Genomic DNA, 18,994 nt, shown 5'->3' on the forward strand with positions numbered 1-18,994 from the left:
CAGAGCCCGACCATCATCGCCAGGTCGTGGCTGTGGAGAAGTTGGCCACAGCCGCAAGGCGGGCCAGGAGGACGCGGGCGGGCACACGTGTTTCTCATTAGAGGCCATGGGTCCCCAGGGTCTACAAGCCATTGCTGAAGTCATCCATGCTTTTTTCACACACTCAAGCCATCCCAGTGTGCAATCCGATGGCACCCTTCCCTCAGGTGGCAGGCTGCCGGCTTGAGGCGAATTCTGTTATGAGCTCAACAAGTTGACACTTAGCTCATGAATCAGCTGTATTCTCTCTTTAATTCTGCCACTGGAGAGATCGCTCTTCCCCTCTGGTTCTGGTGGTGATATGTAGTCTCACAACAGTACTCTTTAAGCTCCAGGTTCCAAGATGGCCACATCACATTTCTGTTAACCATATTAATATTGATGACATTCATTTATTGATCACTTACCATGCCCTTGCCTCTGTCCAAGGGACTGGATATCATATCATTATCAATAATCCTCAGAACAGATTTGCAAGGTAGGGATTAGCAGTTACAGTTTTGCAGATAAAGCAATTGAGGCTCAAAAAATCCAAACGTCGTCAGTCAGCTGATGAATGGATAAAAAAAATGTAGTGTATCCTTACGATGGAATACCATTCAGCTGCGAAAAGGAAAGTAGTAGTGATGACCTGGATGAATCCAAAAACATTGCGCCGAGTGAAAGAAGCCAGAGCAGCAGACCCTGTCTGATAAGATTTCATCTCTAGGAAATGTCCAGAAAAGACAAAGCTACAGAGGCAGGAAGATCAGTGGCTGTTGGGCTGGGGCTGGGAACCAGGAGTGAGTGCAGGTAGACACCAGGGCTCTTTCTGGGGTGATAGGAATGATCCAAAGCTGGATTGCGGAGATGGTCACACAACTCTGAACACTTACTAAAATATCACTGAATGGTGCACTCAATGCAGTAAGATTTGGTTATGTGAATTATACCTCAGTAAAGCATTTAGCAAATAAAACAAAACTCAGGCTCCAGGAGTGTGACCTGAACAAGGGCAGGCAGCCAGGATGCAGGGCCAGGACTGCTGGGCTCCTACCCACCATTCCTTCCACACCTTGGTGCTTCCGAGGCGCACGGGGGGTGAAGTCATTTGGAGACTTCCAGCCTAACAACCAGCCTAACAAACAGCACAGCACAGACTCTAAGGCCCATGGAAGGGTCAGATTTCTCACAAAAGAACACAGAGGCAAGTAATGGAGCCGAGAGCCCGCCGGCAGCCCAGTAGCGCGGCATGTGCTGGAGAGTGCTTGCCCTCGACACGCATGGAATATTGAAAGAAGAACCTGTCCAGTTTCATTTTCACCAGCACCAACACTAAAGGTGATTAAGATTTGAAATCAGTTGTTCACCCGTCTCCTTCCCACCGCGCCTGAACTGGGGAAGCCACAAGGGAAGGACCATGGTCTTTCACCTCTGGGTTCCCAGCTGTGGACACACCATAGGAACTTAATGGATTTTCCCTGAAGGAGGCACCTGAGAGTACTGTTTAAGGAGTCTGCACCCTCTGCATACCCAGCCATTATTCTCAAAACTTTCTGTCCATGAGAATCATCTGAGAAGCCCACTGAAATCCTCCCCACAAGGTGTTCTGAGACAGCAGATCTGGGAGGGTGGGGCTGCGACAACAAGCGTGTTTAATAAGATTCTCAGATGTGATACCAAGACACACCTGCTGCATGTGTTATGAAGGCCAAGGCCTGTACACCTTGTGCTTATCTGTCATCTTTCACTTTCCAGCCCTGTGCTCAGGAGGGACACGAACCCTGTGGGGTAATGTGGTTTTGCTGGATGTCTACTGTACGTTGAATGGCTTGCTAGCACACAATTTGACTTTGGGTGAAGTTTGTCATAACTAAGTTTCTTTATTTTTAAGTAAGTTGACATTAGACACCAATATTTCTGATGGTAAATTGATACATATGAAAAGCAATACCACGTATAACAACACTCCAGTTAGTTCACTAGAGTAGACTGAAAATACGGCCTCATAATGACTTCTGTAACATAGGGCCTAGGGACGGGCATTTGTACCCACATTGTGATTTGACATGACTTCTGTTACACATGTATCATCCCAGGCAGTTCCTCTAAACATCCATTACTACAGATTGCTAATTTGATCATTCACAAATTCCAGCCGCAGTTACATATATGACTGCATATACTCTCATACACATGAGAATCCTGAGGGGATGATAAAATGTCTGACCAATCCTACTTCCAGGCTCTTAGCTCAAATTGTATAATCGTTACACAATGTGGCAATGCACACTCAAAATGGTCTGTTTTAGAACGCCTTCTTAATAAGCTGTTATCAAGAACGTACTGGGCAAATACCACCTTTTTCTTCTGTAGAAATAAAACATTGATAACCCTATTGCAAAATCAGTCTGGGAGAATCTAGGGGTCTTCCAACAGAATCATCAAAGAAGACAGATCACCACTAGAAAACTTGGGCAGACCTATCACCTCCAGAGGAACGAAAAATGAACAAATAAAACAGAACGACAACAAATAATGAAAAGAAACCAGGCAGAGGTTGGTTCCTGACTATGATCATGGCTTGTTTCTCTACACCATCACGTGGCAGTCCGTTGTTCCCTTTGCCAGGCAGTGACAAAGGGTTTCACTCTCACAATGGTTCAGAGAGAACCAAAGCTTGGGGTTGGCTTTGTCCTCCTATCCTAAGCCATGAAAACAGCCTAGGAATGCAGACTGAGCATGCAGCCCTAAGAGTGGCAAACGGCTCTTCTAAATCATGAAGTACATTGCTCCACATTAACTAGATGTTACTGTTAACATAGCCTCCTCTATGACTTATAATTTCAATTCTCTCAACCAGCAAATGTCTCAAAAGATAGATGAGGGTCACCTATATTCTCTCTCCCGTCATAGTCTGTGCTCAATATTTGTTGACTTTGACTCTGACCTTGCGGAATTCAGGAGCTTCTGTAAGAACTCAGCAGAAGGGTATCATGGCTCAGTCTGATCTTCACACACTTGGGAATTTTTATATATTTTTAGAACAGGTTTCTCTCACAAGAGTCTCTCAAATAGATTATTTCCAACTTACTACTTAGGACAAAGAAACTTAATTTTAGGTAATGAAGGGTGGGGAATATACAACTGCCTTAAATGCTGTATTATCCTGTGACCCCGAATCCGTAGATGCATTTACCCCAGGCATTTTCCCCAAAATTCATACACATAAAACAATGACTGCTGAAGACTGAGTTATGGCTCCAAAATAACCCACTTTCCTATAGGTTATTACAACACGCTGAAGCCCTTGGACACAGTCCCCATGGGAACATTCAAAACCCACATGTCAAGCTCTGCAGAAGTGTAAGATATTGCTCAAATGTTATGATTAAAGATTATGATTAAAATATAGGTAAGAGTTTGGAACACAGTAAATGATCAACAGACAAGAACTCCACTTCTCTAGTCAGATCACGGACGTGGTGTTTACAGGGTGACTCTTGGGCCAGTGAAGTTATTCATGCTCAAGTTACCTCTTCACCCCCGCCCCCCCCCAAAAACAATCCAGCAGATTGAAAAGTTTCTGAGAGTTTTTTTTAAAATCAGCATATATGAACATGTATGTGTGTATTTCATTGGCAAGGATAATTCCTGAAAAGTTATATGTTTTCATCACAAAAAAAAATTTAAAAAGAGAATGTGCTGGGCCCAGTTGTCTCTGTTACTTCCAGGTGAGACATCCGTCTCTCTTGGTCAGCCAAAGACGGCTGCGATCACAAGCCTCCCTGAAGCTGACTTTCTGCCAATTCTCTATGTGCATTTTCGGTTCTGCCACATGAAAAGGAAATAATGCTGCTATAAACACTGCTGTCATGGCCACAAGAAAAACACAGTGCTCGATAGCTGTGAATTGGGCTCAGTTACTGGGACCAGCCACTATTTGTGGTTGGAAATTTCTGTAGCCTTCTTTGATTAGTTTTGGATTAAAAAAATGCTTTAAATATATACTCTCTGTCTCTCTCTTTCTGGTCTTTCCTCCATAAACCATATAATCATGTGAACTGATAACTGTTAGAGCTATAAACAACACAAAAACTCCACAAAATTTTCTGGAGGAATCATGGCTTCCAGAGCGAGGTTGTGCAGAATTGCACGTTGTCTCCCATGCAGACATCAGAGTGATTAAAAGCACAAGTTTTGTACATCTAAGTTCTTCTTGAGCTGACAAGATCCAGTGTTGCCCAACCAGTCAATTGGGCTCCAAGGACATGGAGGGAGAATATGCCTGGGAGGAGACGTGAGCGCTGGGTGGAAGGCTCATCATTTGTTCTGAGATCCAATAAACACAGCTTGGAATGTAGGCTCTGTCCTTTGTTAGATGGCAGCTTTTGGCAGGCCACATAATCTTTCTGATCCTCACATTCCTCTCATTTAAGATGGGAACAGAAACTTCTCTTGTATTAATGTAATGGAATACAGTAGTAATGTGTACAGTGAATCTGCTTGCAAAAAGGCCTGGCATGGCATACAGTAAGTGCACATTGTAATATCGATATTCTTCCCTACGTATAATGGGTGCATTTTCATATTTCATTTGAAAACATTCAAATTGCATCACTGACACCTACTTTAACGTACATGCTTCTATGCTAAAGAATCAGAATTCACCATGTGTTTGTTTCATAACAACCAAACGCGGAACATAGATTGCAAGTAGGCCTTTTCAAAATGATGACACACTGGTACTCTGGTACGTTGATCATTAGAAAAACTTTAGGTTCATATTTTTTCCCCAAAGCTCTGGTTTAGGAGTTGGAGAAAAGCGATAGGTTGGTTGAAAGAGGAAGCAAGTAAGATAAACAACTTTTGCGTGAAACCATCAGAGTCCCCCCATTGTCTGGTTACAAGGAACAGAAGAATCAACATTTCCAAGGAACCACCATCGTTGGAACAGGTCAAAGCCTAAGAATATGTTTGCTTTTCCTATGATAGAAAAAAATATTACCAGGGGCCAGCCTGTGGCACAGCGGTTAAGTTCATGCACTCTGCTTCAGCAGCTTGTGGTTTGCGGGTTCAGATGCCAGGCATGGACCTACACACCACTCATCAACCACGCTGTAGTGGGGTCCCACATACAAAGTAGAGGATGATTGCCATAGATGTTAGCTTAGGGCCCATCTTCCTCACCAAAAACAAACAGACAAAACAAAACAACAAAATATTACCAGAGACTGCCCTTCTGAGCAAGAGCTGTAAATATGGGTTGTGAGAAGTTTATGAATGCAAAAAGCAAATAGTAGAAAGAACATGAATGGAAAGTGAATTAAAACACTATCGGAATTTGGAAGGTTAGCTCTTCATGAAAGGAATTCTCCAACCAGAACCCAACTAAACATGCTGATTACGGTAACCAGATTCTTATGAGACATCTATGTCTCTCTGTTTTGCCAAATATAAGAATAAATTATCTATTATGCTTATGGACTCTAAAACTTTACCCACATGTGCATTGTATCTACAACAGCTGTGCCACGGCCACTCCATACCATGACAGAGCCTGGAGCAGGCCACACCCTTGACAAAGGGTGGATGAAAAGGCTGAAATCAGAGAAAGGAAAAGTTGGTTAGGGTTGACTTTGAAACCAAGATCAAACAAAAATGACCTCTTGAAAGTCTCCAAATCAAATCCATTTTAAAGTGCAGGAGATAAAGGCGAAACCTACACTGTGAATAATTGCCAAATGAGGGGGTTAATTTAAAAACTATACAATATATCATTGTACATGATACAATATCAAAGTGCACTTAATACGCTTGGCCTTCATAGTTGGATATGGATATGGATAGAAGGGATTTTTCTTTTTTTTAAAGATTGGCACCTGAGCTAACATCTGTTACCAATCTCTTGTTTTTCTTTTCTTCTTATTCTTCTCCCCAAAGCCCCCCAGTATGTAGTTGCATATTCTAGTTGTAGGTCCTTGTGGTTGTGCTGTGTGGGACGCCTCCTCAGCATATTCTGATGAGAGGTGCCATGTCTGCGCCCAGGATCTGAACTGGCAAAACCCTGGGCCGCCGAACTGGAGCACGCAAACTTAACCACTTGGCCACGGGCCAGCCCCAGAATGGATGTTAATTCCTGATTTTCTTATAGCAAACATACCACTTTCATTATAGGACACACACACAACAATACAACTTACTAGTATGTATGTAACTGAGGACTGCCACTCAACAATTTCATTTTAAGTTATGAGCTTTTAAGACATCTTTACATTTAAACTGCAATCCGTGAGAGTATCAAATTATTATTACTAATACACTTCACATTTTACGACACGAGTGCCCAACTCATTTCAAACACTGTGTGTTCCCTCACACAGAGAGACAGGTATCCCAGGGGCACTTAGCTTTTCTGCCAAGGCTGATAGCTGGCTTTGCCAATTCTCAGCCACTGAGGTTGTGACTCCTGCCTGAAGTGAAGGTTGGGGTTTGCTTTGTCTGTTAAGTTCTTAAAGTTTTAAATCAATGTAAGGAGCACTTTCATTAGTTTCAGAGAAAACTATTGTCCCATAAAATTCCTGCACCTACCACAGCCTGAGGTTGAAATTATTTTGAGACTCTAGACTTGGGCCAATTTCAAAAAGTGGGTGTAGGGAATTCTTCTGAAAGTTTCATAGAACAAGCAGCTTGAGTTCTTCCTCCAGCAGAGGAAGGTATGGTACACGCATAATTATATCTTTTCAGAGGGTTCATAACGGGAAACTTGAAAGTGTTGGGGATCAGTGAGCTCAATTTTATTAGAAAGCATAAGCCCACAAACTACTCCCCAATGGACAATATATTGGATTACTGGAGGCAGAGGTAGGAAATTATGATTGATATTAAATCCAAAAAGGTTTTGAAGTAGTAAACATATAGTGATGTTATGTATCAAAGCAATATTACAAATGCGTCATGATGATACCGAATGGTGAAGAAAAGCCTAACTGACATTATTAACCTTCTTGAGGGACAGATAGTGACTTTCTACATATGGCATGTTTACAGGGCACAGCCCTGATATATTTAAACATCTACTATTCACGCTCTCAAGTCTTTTCCATGTACTTGTGCATTTCAACTAGAAATAGAACCGTGCTATAAAATATCCTAGCTTCTCTTTTGGCTTATTATTCTGCAATCCATCACTCTTTATTTTATTACCTAATGATGACCTGGAAGGGAATAGCCACAACTCCCCAGCTTTAGTTAGAGATAATCTCTGCAAATAAAACAAGGTTATAGCTCCTTCGGCTGCTGCAGCAGGAATACAAAGCCAAAACGTCAGCTATTCTGGGCGCTGTCCTCCTTTAGGATCCCTTGTTCAGCTCAAAGTAATCTTCCAGGTGTTGGGAATGGACAGCTTTCTTTCCAATGTGTGGGCATAAGCAATGGTTCTAAAAGTTGCATAAACAACGCTCTTGCATTTTAAGTTGCCTGCTCAAAGGACAGGTCTTTTTATCATCCTGAGTGCTTTCAATAAATCACCTAAAAGCTTCCAGTGTAAATGAAATATATTCTAATCCTACGCTCACCACATCCGTGGGGCTTCTCTGAAGGTCAGTGTAACTCCACCTCTCAGTTCTTGAACTTTACTTGAACGTGCTTGCATTACAACCTGCACAGCTACTTTCTAATTAGGATTTTACCCACATTACATAGTTTAGCGATGGGGGGAGGCTGAGGAGAGTGAAGACTTGCTCAGCTCCTACTATGCACCGAGCCCTGTGCTAAGGGTTCTCATATCTATCTTGGCTCACCCAATCCTCATGCAAACTTACAAGGCTGTTGTTATTTACAAATTAAGGAAACTGAAGCACAGAGTGGTGAGCCATTTGGCTAGTAGGAGAGAAAAATTAGATTTGAACAAGACTTGTCTGACTCCAAAGATTATGTTTTTTCATTAAACTTCCCATTTGCTTAAGACGTCATTTTATTGTTTCTTGTGCGAATATCTGTCTAAATAGAGATCTTCCTTTGCATGTAGGGAGTTCCTATTTTTCCACTCATTTGTTTTCCAGGATGACTACCACAGGCCTTAAACTGTAGGCACTCTGGAATGCTTGTCGACTAGCTTGGTTCTGTATTTTGATAAAACAATTGCTTGATATATAATTGACCTTAACTAAACAAAGTAAATACAGAAAATTTTTCCCATCTGATAATAAGTGCCAACTTTTCATCTCTGAAAGTTAGTATAGGGGCTGGCCCGGAGGCAGAGCAGTTAAGTCCAGTGTGCTCCACTTTGGCGACCCAGGTTCAAGGGTTCGGACCCCAGACATGGATGGACACCACTCATCAAGCCATGCTGTGGCATTGACCCACATACAAAATAGAGAAAGTCTAGCACAGATGTTAGCTCAAGGCTAATCACCTTCAAGCAAAAAATAAGAGGAAGATTAGCAACAGATGTTAGCACAGAGTGAATCTTCTTCACCAAAAAAAAAAAAGTTAGTATAGAATAAGTTTGTGCATCGCTTTTTGTGAAGGACTGAAGGTGGTAAGAATACCCTTTCTCAGAAATCATCATGTGCAACAGGCAATCCAACCTTGTCATGAGCCTGATAATTAAAGGAGACATATGTCCAAGAAACTGAGACACAGGAATTACAACGTCTCTATGCTCATGCAGTAAGGTACAAAGAGCTAAGAAGTGGACAAATGCCACTTAGTTTCTTGAATTGTACTTACATAAACTATATCATCTCCTGTCACCCAAGCAAACTGCAATGTTTTTTATTTAAAATTTGTTGGGTGATTCTCTCTGTCATTAGGAAAATTACTCACATAGTTAGGACTGGAGAAGAGTTCGCTTGCAGATGGCCTTTCCTGAGACGATGTGAATGCACACAGCACTTTCGCTGTTCTCTTTCTTGCTGTGGAAATACGCTCCCAGGGCCACAACAGGCAGGCTTGGATCTGTGTGGGAATTGTCTGGGAAATGCATGCTTTCCGAACTCAACTCAGACAAAGCCCTTTCTATTCAGAGCTTTTCACAGTTACTGCTCCGTGTCTCTGGATACACGGACTCTTCCCTGCACAGACGGAACTACTATCTGAAACTAGGACCTGTCATCCATCCATCTATCCATCCATCCATCCATCCATCTTTCCATCTATCCATTCATTTATCCACTTATCCACCCATCTGCCCACCCTTCATCCATACATCCATTTATCTATCCATCCATCCACCCATCCACCCACTCCTCCAGCCATTCATCTATTTATCCATCCATTCAGCTATCCATCCATCCATTTATTTATCCATCCATCCATCCACCCCTCACCCCTCCACTCATCCATCCAGTTTCTTCCATGGACCAGGAACACTGCTGGGTGCTGGTGGTTCTGAAGGAAGTGTGACAGTTATGGCACTGCCCCTAGGATGCTGGCTTTCTATTGAGAGAGGAGTACATATTAAATTAGTAACCAAATAAGAATAAAATTGAGATAATTCTTTTCAAGGAGAAAAATAAGGTGAGTCATGAATGGATTGTAAGGGAACCTAGCGTGGTTGGAGCACCAGAGAAGTAGGACTTATGGGAGTGACTTTCCAACTGAGACCTAAAGAATACATGACATTTAACCAGAAGAAGAAGGATGGGACTGGTGTTCCAGGCAGAGGAAATAGCATTTACTAAGGCCCTGAGGTGGTGAAAAGCTCAGCCTTATTGTTAAAGAAATAAGGTGGTGCCGATTGAGCCTAGGGAGTTTCCCCGATGAGGCTGGAGTTACAGGTAAAGGCAGGCCCCCAGGGCATCATCACCCTGTTGAGGATGTGGGGTTTACCCAGAGCACAATGGGAGCATGTTGAGTAGGGGAATGACCAGATCAGACTGTGATTTTCCACCTCTGTTGAGGTTGCTCTCTGGAGGGAAATAGGAAAAGAGCAGAGAGGCAGGCAGGTGACTTCAACTTTCATGGAACAGTCTCTGAACCTCTCATTCCCCATGTCTGCTCACAGTTCCCAGGGCTCAACTTGAACTACCTTACACGGAGGCCCTGGCTATTTCTGCCAGCCCAGTCAAAACTAAGAATCTTCTTTCAAAATGTTCCGAACAACTGTGAACCTAATGTGGGCTTACCACATTTAAGGGACAGCCCCTGCTTTTTCACCTAAGAGAAAAATATACAATATACTTACATGAAAATATAAATTGTGATGGGATGGAATGACCCTAAGGTCGTCAAGGCAAATGTTTTTCACAGACTTTGAATACCAAAAGAAATTACCGATTGCTTAAACTACACTTCACTTTATATATTTTGCTCCAAATTTCTAATGTCTTAAGAGATGGAGATATAACTATTCAATGACAGAAAACTGGAATAACTGGATATATTATGTCATTGCCTATTGAAGCTTTCTATTATTTTAGTACCATTTTTAAACCAGATAAGGCAACCCTTATTTTAGCATCGCTGTAAATCCAGTGAGTAACAGAATGTGGATTTTTTTTTTCAGTTTTGTCTTTTTTTAGTTTAATTTTTGTTTCACAACTGGTAACTTTTTATATATTGGCAGTGCATGCCTTATTGTACATGTCCAATCACTGTCAATTAACTATACAGGAAAAAACATAAGAATCTTGCCTACATTTCTTTAGATTGGAATTTTTCAAATGAGATATTCTTACTTAGTTTTCCTATAATTTCACAGAAATTACAGAAAAGAGAATGTGAAACTAGCACTGTTTTGCTACTAATTTAAAATATGGAATTTACTTGATTAAATGTCTTTAAAACACAAGTGCTATTCTTCCCCAAAAAACCCCACATTAAAACAAACCCTTGAGCAGTGAAAAATATGCGCAGTAAAGGACAACGGATGAGCGTCGTTATGAGACAAAGGAGTCAAATCAGTAAAAGTGATGCATACCTCGAATAACTGGGGAATGGAGGACCAACAGAAGCGCAAATGCAAGTAGTGGCTTCTGGTTGAGTTCTGAGGCTGAGGGAACCTGAGAGTTGGGGCGAGATTACTGAAGATGGCCGTTTCCCAAAATGAGCAAGGGCAGGACTCCACTGAGAGTATATATTCACTTTAATACCGTCTGGCCTCAGGCCTACAGATGACGACTCCTGGATTTCTCCTTCTGGAGTGATTTAGAGTAACCACACTCACCAACACCGAAAACTCTCACACATCCTTGCACACGCAAGCCCCTGAGTGCCAACTTATTCCTGTATAATAAGTCATGAAATACAATTTCCAAGCATACTGAGGAAGCATTGCGCTGCTTTTCCTTCCAGGCCAGTGACACAGGAGACTTAATGTTAATCAAATCTGTGACAGAGGCAGGAACAGCCCACCTCAGGGGAGGAAGGCCTGCCTGCACCGGGTCTGACAGCCCCGTCCCCACACAGGCCTGGCCAGGTCTCGTCCTCGAGGTCTAGTTCTTTCCCTAAGTAGCGTGGGCTACTTCCTACTATTTTATCTTTTCATGTTCCTTTTTTCCCCCTCCAGACCAGTGGCTGTGTAAATGATTTTAGTAAAGCACCAGAATTCTTGTTTCTCCATTAAAAAAATCATTTATTCATTGAATAAATTTTTACAGAGGCCTTTACTATGTGCCAAGCACTACTGAAAGTGCTGGGGATAAAGCAAGAAAAAGTCAGCAGAAGGCCCTGCTCTACTCTCAATATTTAGCACTGCAGATGGCTTGCTAAGTATTAAGAAATCATTCTTAGCTCCAAACTCCCCTTTTAACCTCTGCTCTGTGATGTTGGGGCTGGAACTTTACAAATCCAATTCTGCTGTGCCACTTGCTCTCTGCTCACCTCTGCCAACAGCCAACGCAATGAAGGACTGGAGACAATGAAAAAGGTAGAAGAACTTGTTCCTTCCTGTCAGATCCCTGTGGACTTCCTTTCTGCCCCCTGTGGACTTCCTGTCGCCCCTGTGGACTTCCTGTCTGCTCCCTGTGAACTTCTTGTCTGTCCCCTGAGGATTTCCTTTCTGCCCTCTGTGGACTGCCTGTCTGCCCCCTGTGGACTTCCCATCTGCCCCCTGTGGACTTCCCGTCTGTCCCCTGTGGACATCCTGTCTGCCCCCTGTGGACTTCCCGTCTGCCCCCTGTGGACTTCCTGTCTGTCCCCTGTGGACTTCCTGTCTGCCGCCTGTGGACTTCCTGTCTGCCCCCTGTGGACTTCCTGTCTGTCCCCTGTGGACTTCCTGTCTGCTCCCTGTGAACTTCTTGTCTGTCCCCTGAGGATTTCCTTTCTGCCCTCTGTGGACTTCCCGTCTGCCCTCTGTGGACTTCCCATCTGCCTCCTGTGGACTTCCTGTCTTCCCCCTGTTCTGTCAGCCTTGCCTTGCCCTGGCAGTGAGTTTGCTCCAGTGACAGCCGCTGACTGCAGTTCACAGCTCACCTGAAGACCCAGCAGCAGCATGCCCCTCTGAGTCCTAGCACTGGCTGGCCAGCTCCTCCTACTCAGGTATCTGAGCCTAGCTCCCAGTTCTAAATTATAGGAACCCCAACTTCTTCCCATAGTTGCCCAGCCCCAGAGGCAGTGGCTGTTTCCTGCATTGCTATCTTGGGGTGCCTTACTGTTCTCTTTTTTAATTTTCCAGTTCTTTAATTCCTACTGAAGGTGTTAAGTTAATTCTCTCTTTTCAATTAATCTGTGTGGTTTCTGTCTCCTAACTGGACTAGGATTGATACAGATAATGATAAAAACTAAGTAGAAAAATGAAGCAGGGGAGGGGAGGAGGAAAGTGTGGAGGAGGAAGAGTAGGCAATTTTAGATGGGGCCAGGGAGGCCCTCATGGTGGTGACATTTAAGGAGGAAAACAGCTATATGTGTGTTAAACAGATATGATCAGGCTACTCTGGGTGAGCCTCAGGCAAAGCAGGATCATGCTTTAAAGATCCTGGTTTTATCTGATCTCCTCTTTTATTCTCACATTCCTTCTCCACCAAGGGGATCCACATGGCTGTTCCCAGCCTGATCTTGGCCATGGAGAAATCCTGGTCATACTGGTGCAGAGATGAGCACCATTCTGATGATTCCTCACACCAGGTATTCTACTGGCCATGATGAGAGTCCCTGTGAGGCTTCCCTGGGCGGACAGGGAAAGCACCTGCCTCTCAAGAGAAGGACACCAGGAACACCGAACGCTAATCAGAGGGGAGGCCTGCCACCTTCCTCTCCCCACTGCTGCCCGGCCCAGGTCTCCAGGCCAAGGACACGTGTGCTTTATTTTAAAATCTCTGGCACATATTCCAACATTTAAACTCTTTCAATTGGCTCCTCCCCATAAGGAAAAGTAATAGCATCCAGTGTGTTTCAGTGAAAACATCGCTGGACAGAGAATCTGAAGTTCTGTATCCTAGACCTGTGCGAACCCCATCTGGTTTTGTAATATTAGCCAAGCCACTCCACCCCTCTGAATCTCAGGTTCATCACCTGAAAAATAAGGAAAATGGAGGAAGCCATAGATTTTATAATTAAATTTCTCTAATCATCTCATTTTTGTTTACAACTAATGGTAAGCTAATAGGAAAATCTGTGGTTACTTCAAGTATAAAAGATTATCTTATAAAATGTTACTTGATCTTTTTCTAGTGATGAAACACATTCAGTTTTGTCAATTTCAAAATTTATACTATACTCATTCTTAATTAGCATAAATTTATGTAATGATCTAGTGCTTTCAGTTAGTTCTCCACACCTACCTTTTAAATTTCCTAATAACCACCAACTTCAGCTACTCTTTATCCAAAAACCTTACTTTCTCTACAATTTTCCTGCATGCTTACCTAGAGTGACACATTTGTATGTTGTTATGCCATCACTGGCCTTCTCACATAATGACATTTTTCTTTTTAGTCTCATATTATCTCTTCTGACCATGCCCCATGCTGATTCTTCCTCTCTACTCTTGTTTTATTTTCCTGGCTCAGGAACATTTCTCAAAGTCAGTTGAAAGTCTGGCAATATTTCAGACAGTTTCCTAGGATTTATTGGGTGCTTTAGAAAAACTCCTAATGACTCGAGTTCCCAGAGAATCCCTGGAGTTTGTGGCTGGAAATAAAACCTAGTGCAATTCGAACCAGGGTCCTCAGTAAGTCCCCAACCAAGTGGGGAAATTCTTAAACAGAACCGAGAACTGTGGCATTTACAAATTTTCCAACACTGTTGAAAACAAGAGAATAATTAGACTTCAGGAGAAGTGATATGTACTCTACATTAAAGCCTGAACAAATAGAACGCTTTAGACAAGAGGAGCATGCAGATTTTGTGCCAAGGACAATTTATTTTTTAATTTTTACTTATTTATTTGCTAAAGTATTAATCTAAGTACAGAACTAGCATGAATTCCTTCAAGAAAATCTAATCCTGTCATACACAACAGAATATATTCCTAAAGAAATGTCATTTAAAAGTATTGACAAATGGGAGTTTTAAAAAACAGTTGTCAGAAACCTTACTGATTAAACCATTTCTGAATAAACTATGTGCTTCAAAAGAAAATTTAAGGTGTTTGGCATTAGTCCATGAAAAGAAATCAGATTAAATGGACTACAAAATGAATTTTATATTTATTCATACCTCAAAATAGAAGTTGAGAAGATATAATATTTTTGTTTGTAAATTTGAAATACAATCATTCATTACAAGAAGAAAAAGAATTTTGCTTAGCGTTAACAGGAACTTGGGGATACAAAGACGAATAAAACAACGTCTCTTAAAGAACTCACAGCCTGATATAAAAAAGCAAACCTGTAAATAAATAATTATGGAATGAATTCCATGTATCTTAATAGAGCCCCCGATACACTACAAATGGGGCCACTAAGCTCAGAGAAGGCAGGATGCTGAGGAAGGTGGCACTGAGGTGGAAGTCAAATGAGAAAGTCATCACACATCATCATCAATGATGATGCAATGGAAATTCATGTATATGATCTTGCAGGTCCCCACAGGACAGCAACAGGCTCAGGATAAAAAGAAAGAAAATGTGATCTAAAGTGCTGGTTCTGGAGTCAGGCCATCTAAGTCCAAAACCACTCTTTTAAGAATTATCTTGGGAATCATCTGTAAAATGGGGATAATAAAGTGGTCTTGGGCAATGATCTGTAAAATATGTTAATAATAGCACGTAGCAGAAACTGACTTCCAGACTGGCAGTGTGAAGAGTGTGGCAGACCCTCTCTCTCCAGTGAAACAACCATTTATCTGCTGAAAATAATGCACACATACACATGCATGCAGGCATGCAAACACACACACGCAAACCATTTAAAGTCTCTGGAAATTGTCCTAAGGGCGTAAAAAGTGGAGAAACATTAATTGAATTAAATTTAATAAATCTCAGAAAGAATGATGAAATTGGGTGGCACCTGAGCCATGGTATGGTCACATATTGACCTTGCCCCTGCTCAATGTGACAGAGCTCTATTCCATGCATAGGCAGCCAAGGAGACAGGGGATCCTTATTCCCCCCGACTCTAATAATAGAGCTGTATTTTCATATCAGGAGAATCAAGACATCAGCATCTTTCACCCCCTCAGTTCTATACTGCAGAAGTTCTATTCTAGACAGGCATGGCCAGGAAAACTGATTTCTCTTCTGTGAAGTAGTTTCTACTCATAGGGTAAAAACTATACTCTGGACTCAGCAAGCTGAGCATAATGGAGCCCTGCACATTCTCACCTTGACTCTCTTGTAAGGTAGAGGCTTCAAGGCAGGAAGCAAAAGCAGAGAAAACCAAGAGTTACCATCCTCACTAAGAGCTCCACTCATAGAAGAGAGGTGTCACTCTGGGAAAAGCAGGAGACTACCAACCCCAGCTCCTCAGCAGTAGTGGAGACATTTTGTCCAGGAGGAGAGGCAAGCTGTAAGAACAAGGAGCTTACCTAGAGGGGCTGATTTTATTTGGAACAGAGTGTGCAAAAGTTCATACCTAAGTGCATTGTCAAAAATAATGGAGATCTTGGATGTGAGCAATTAAGACAAAGCTGGCAGCTCCACGATACACATAACAATAAGCAAAACAGTTCACAGACTAGAAGTTTAGCAGACACACTCAGGGAAAAAAACAGCCAAGAAGATTTCTCCTGATGTTGGAGGAGTATAAGAAACAGGCAGCATCCTAATCCTGCAAAAGAACTCTTCTTTAATCAAATCACATTCTGGAGCAATTTATACCCCAGAGTGTTGTAAGAGAGAGAGAAAAAAAGAGCAATCATCTATCAAGCCGACAGCTGGGTGTGATATCAATAGAGGTAGACCATAGAGGCTTTCAGGATGACTGTGCCTGTGCCCAAGGCTGCACTCTCTGAGAGAAAAAAACAGTGACTGCATGGTGCAGGAAAACAGATTTCACTGAACTAGTCTTGTCAAGTCACTAAACAAACAAGTAAAAGAGAAAACAATAGCAACGAGCCCTGGAATGGCACATGGTGCTCAGCATCTAGAGTTGCTACAACATATTATCTATAATGTTCAGTATTAAGCAAAAATTATGAGACAAGCAAAGAAACAGAAGTGTGACCCATACACGAGAAAAGAAAGACATAATAGAAACAGCTTCTGAGAGGACCCAGATGTTAGACCTAGTAGATAAATACTTCAAAGCAATGATTACAAAGACATTCAAAGAAGCAAAGGAAGCTATGTCTAAAGAATTAAAGCAAGTCCTAATGAAAAAGCCTCATAAAATAAACAATAAGAGAAATTATAAAAAGAACCAAATGGAAATTCTGAAGTTGAAAAGTAAAATATCCAAAATGAAAAATTTATTATAGAAGCTTAATAATAGATTTGAACTTTCAACAGAGAATCAGTGAACTTGAAGCTAAACCAATAGAGGTTGTGCCATTTGAAGAGCACAGACGAAAAAAAATGAATGCAATCTCAGAGAAATGTGGTTCACCGTTAAGCAAGCCAATGTATTCATAATGGAAGCACCAAAAAGAAGAGAGAGAGAAAGGAGCAGAAAAAAATATCTGAAGAAATAATAGCTGAATATCTTGCAAACTGACAAAATACCATTAATCTGAACATTCAGGAAGTTCAGCTAACTCCAAGAGAGATACCCACACTGACACCTATATACAGCATGGTAAAAATGCTGAAAGACAAAGACAGAGGAACTCTTGAAAGTAGCAACAGAAAAACAATCCTTAGGTACAGCAAAACTACAACGAGATGAACAGCTGACTTCGTACTGGAAACAATGGGTGCCGGAAGGCAGTAGGGTTACACAGTCAAAGTGCTGAAAGAAAAAGCAAAACAATACAGAACAACAACAAGAAAGCTGTTAACCAACAATCTCTATCCAGCAAATCAAAACCACAAGGAAATACCATTTCATACCCTCTAGGATGGCTATAATAAAGAAGGACAACAAGTACTGGCCAGAATGTGAAGAAATAAGAACCTTTGTAGATTGCTGGGGGGATGCAAAATGGTACAAGTACTATGGAAAACAGTTTGGAACTTCCTCAAAATGTTAAGTATAGAATTTCCATAAGACCAAATAATTACACTCTTGGGTATAAACCTAAATGAAATGAAGCATATGTCTACACAAAACTTGTCCACAAATGTTCACAGAAGAATTATTTACAATAGCCAAGAAAAGTACACACAATAATGTCCATCAACTGAGGAATAGATGAATAAGAAATGTAGTATATGTATACAATGGATTATCATTTACCAATAAAAATAATAAAATATTGATACGTGCTACATGGATGAACCTTGGACACATTATGCTAAGTGAAAGGAGCTAGTCATAAGAGACCACAAACTGTATGCTTCCATTTATAAGGAATAGCCAAATTAGAAAAAGCTATAGAGACAGAAAGTAAATTAGTCGGTGACCAGGACTGATTTGGAGAGGGGAGGAGGTGGGGGAGTGAGAGGAAATGAGGACTGACTGTGAGAGATTCTTTCCGGGGTGATATAGATTTCTAGAATCAGATTATGGTGGTGTTTACACAGCTCTGGGAATACACTGAAAACCATTGAATTATCCATTTTCAAGGGATTAAACTCCATGATATGTGAATTATAGCTCAATAAAGCTGGTTTTTTAAAAATAGTACCTACCTCTTAGAGTTGTGATCAGGCTAAGTGAGATAACAAATGTGAAGCTATTAGCCAAGTATTTGGTATGTAACACTCATTAAGTTACTATTGTTCCTTCTGCTATTTTCATTGTTATCTTTGTTTCCTACACTGTAAGTTGCCAAGTAATTCTTAGAAAGCACCCACTGTGTGACATACATTTCTGTGTCTGTGGTTGGTAATCACTATAGATTTGTGATGTCAGTTTGGTAGAGACATAAGAATAACAGATATTACTTTAAAAAAAATCTTATTTAGCAACATAAAAAATATTTTGTGTCAAGATACTTGGTGGCAATACCAGGATGACTTTAGACATCTTTTTCGGGTTTACGGATCTTGTCTAGTTTAACTATACTTGGGCTTCATAAACAAATGCTAATCTCTTAACATTCACAGATGGTGTTATCAAGGGCTCCTTGAACTTGACAGATGTTAGCAGTCTTCCCTGGGGCAGCTTGTTACTCCTCCGTTTCTGGGCATCACGGCTCAATTCTACTATGAGAATTTGGCTCGGACAATCCTCCCTCCAGAAACCCACGCTGAGGTTGCCACCCCGCCACCCCCGCCCAAGGCAGGATGAAGCACGGTCCTCTGAGCTCTCCTAGCACCAATTTGTCCTCATGTCATTATGTCATCACTCTATAGTGAAATCACCTATGCCCTGCCCTTCTCATCAGACAGTAGCCAGCTCTGGCAGGCTTCGGGAACACACAATCTGAAACTCATTCATTATTCACATTTGACCCAAAGTAAAATGCTGTTTTTGGTTTTGCCTTTCTTCTTGAGGAATATTTATTTACTATAAATAGGATCACAACATCAACTATTAACTTTCACAGCCTT

At 41.6% G+C, this 18,994-nt stretch overlaps 1 protein-coding gene and 1 long non-coding RNA gene across 4 annotated transcripts in view; one reads left to right on the forward strand and one right to left on the reverse strand.

The window, feature by feature from the left end:
• The window catches only part of ADAMTS16 (ADAM metallopeptidase with thrombospondin type 1 motif 16), a 155,060-nt gene that overhangs the window by 126,172 nt on the left and 9,894 nt on the right, over window positions 1–18,994 (reverse strand). The gene's annotated exons all lie outside the window — the stretch shown is intronic.
• On the forward strand, window positions 12,142–18,924 carry LOC139077878 (uncharacterized). Its single transcript, XR_011530482.1, has 2 exons — window positions 12,142–12,501; window positions 18,548–18,924. It is a non-coding gene; the product is annotated as an uncharacterized lncRNA (long non-coding RNA).

This window comes from Equus przewalskii, chromosome 20 (assembly GCF_037783145.1).
Source record: "Equus przewalskii isolate Varuska chromosome 20, EquPr2, whole genome shotgun sequence".
Lineage (NCBI taxonomy): Eukaryota > Metazoa > Chordata > Mammalia > Perissodactyla > Equidae > Equus > Equus przewalskii.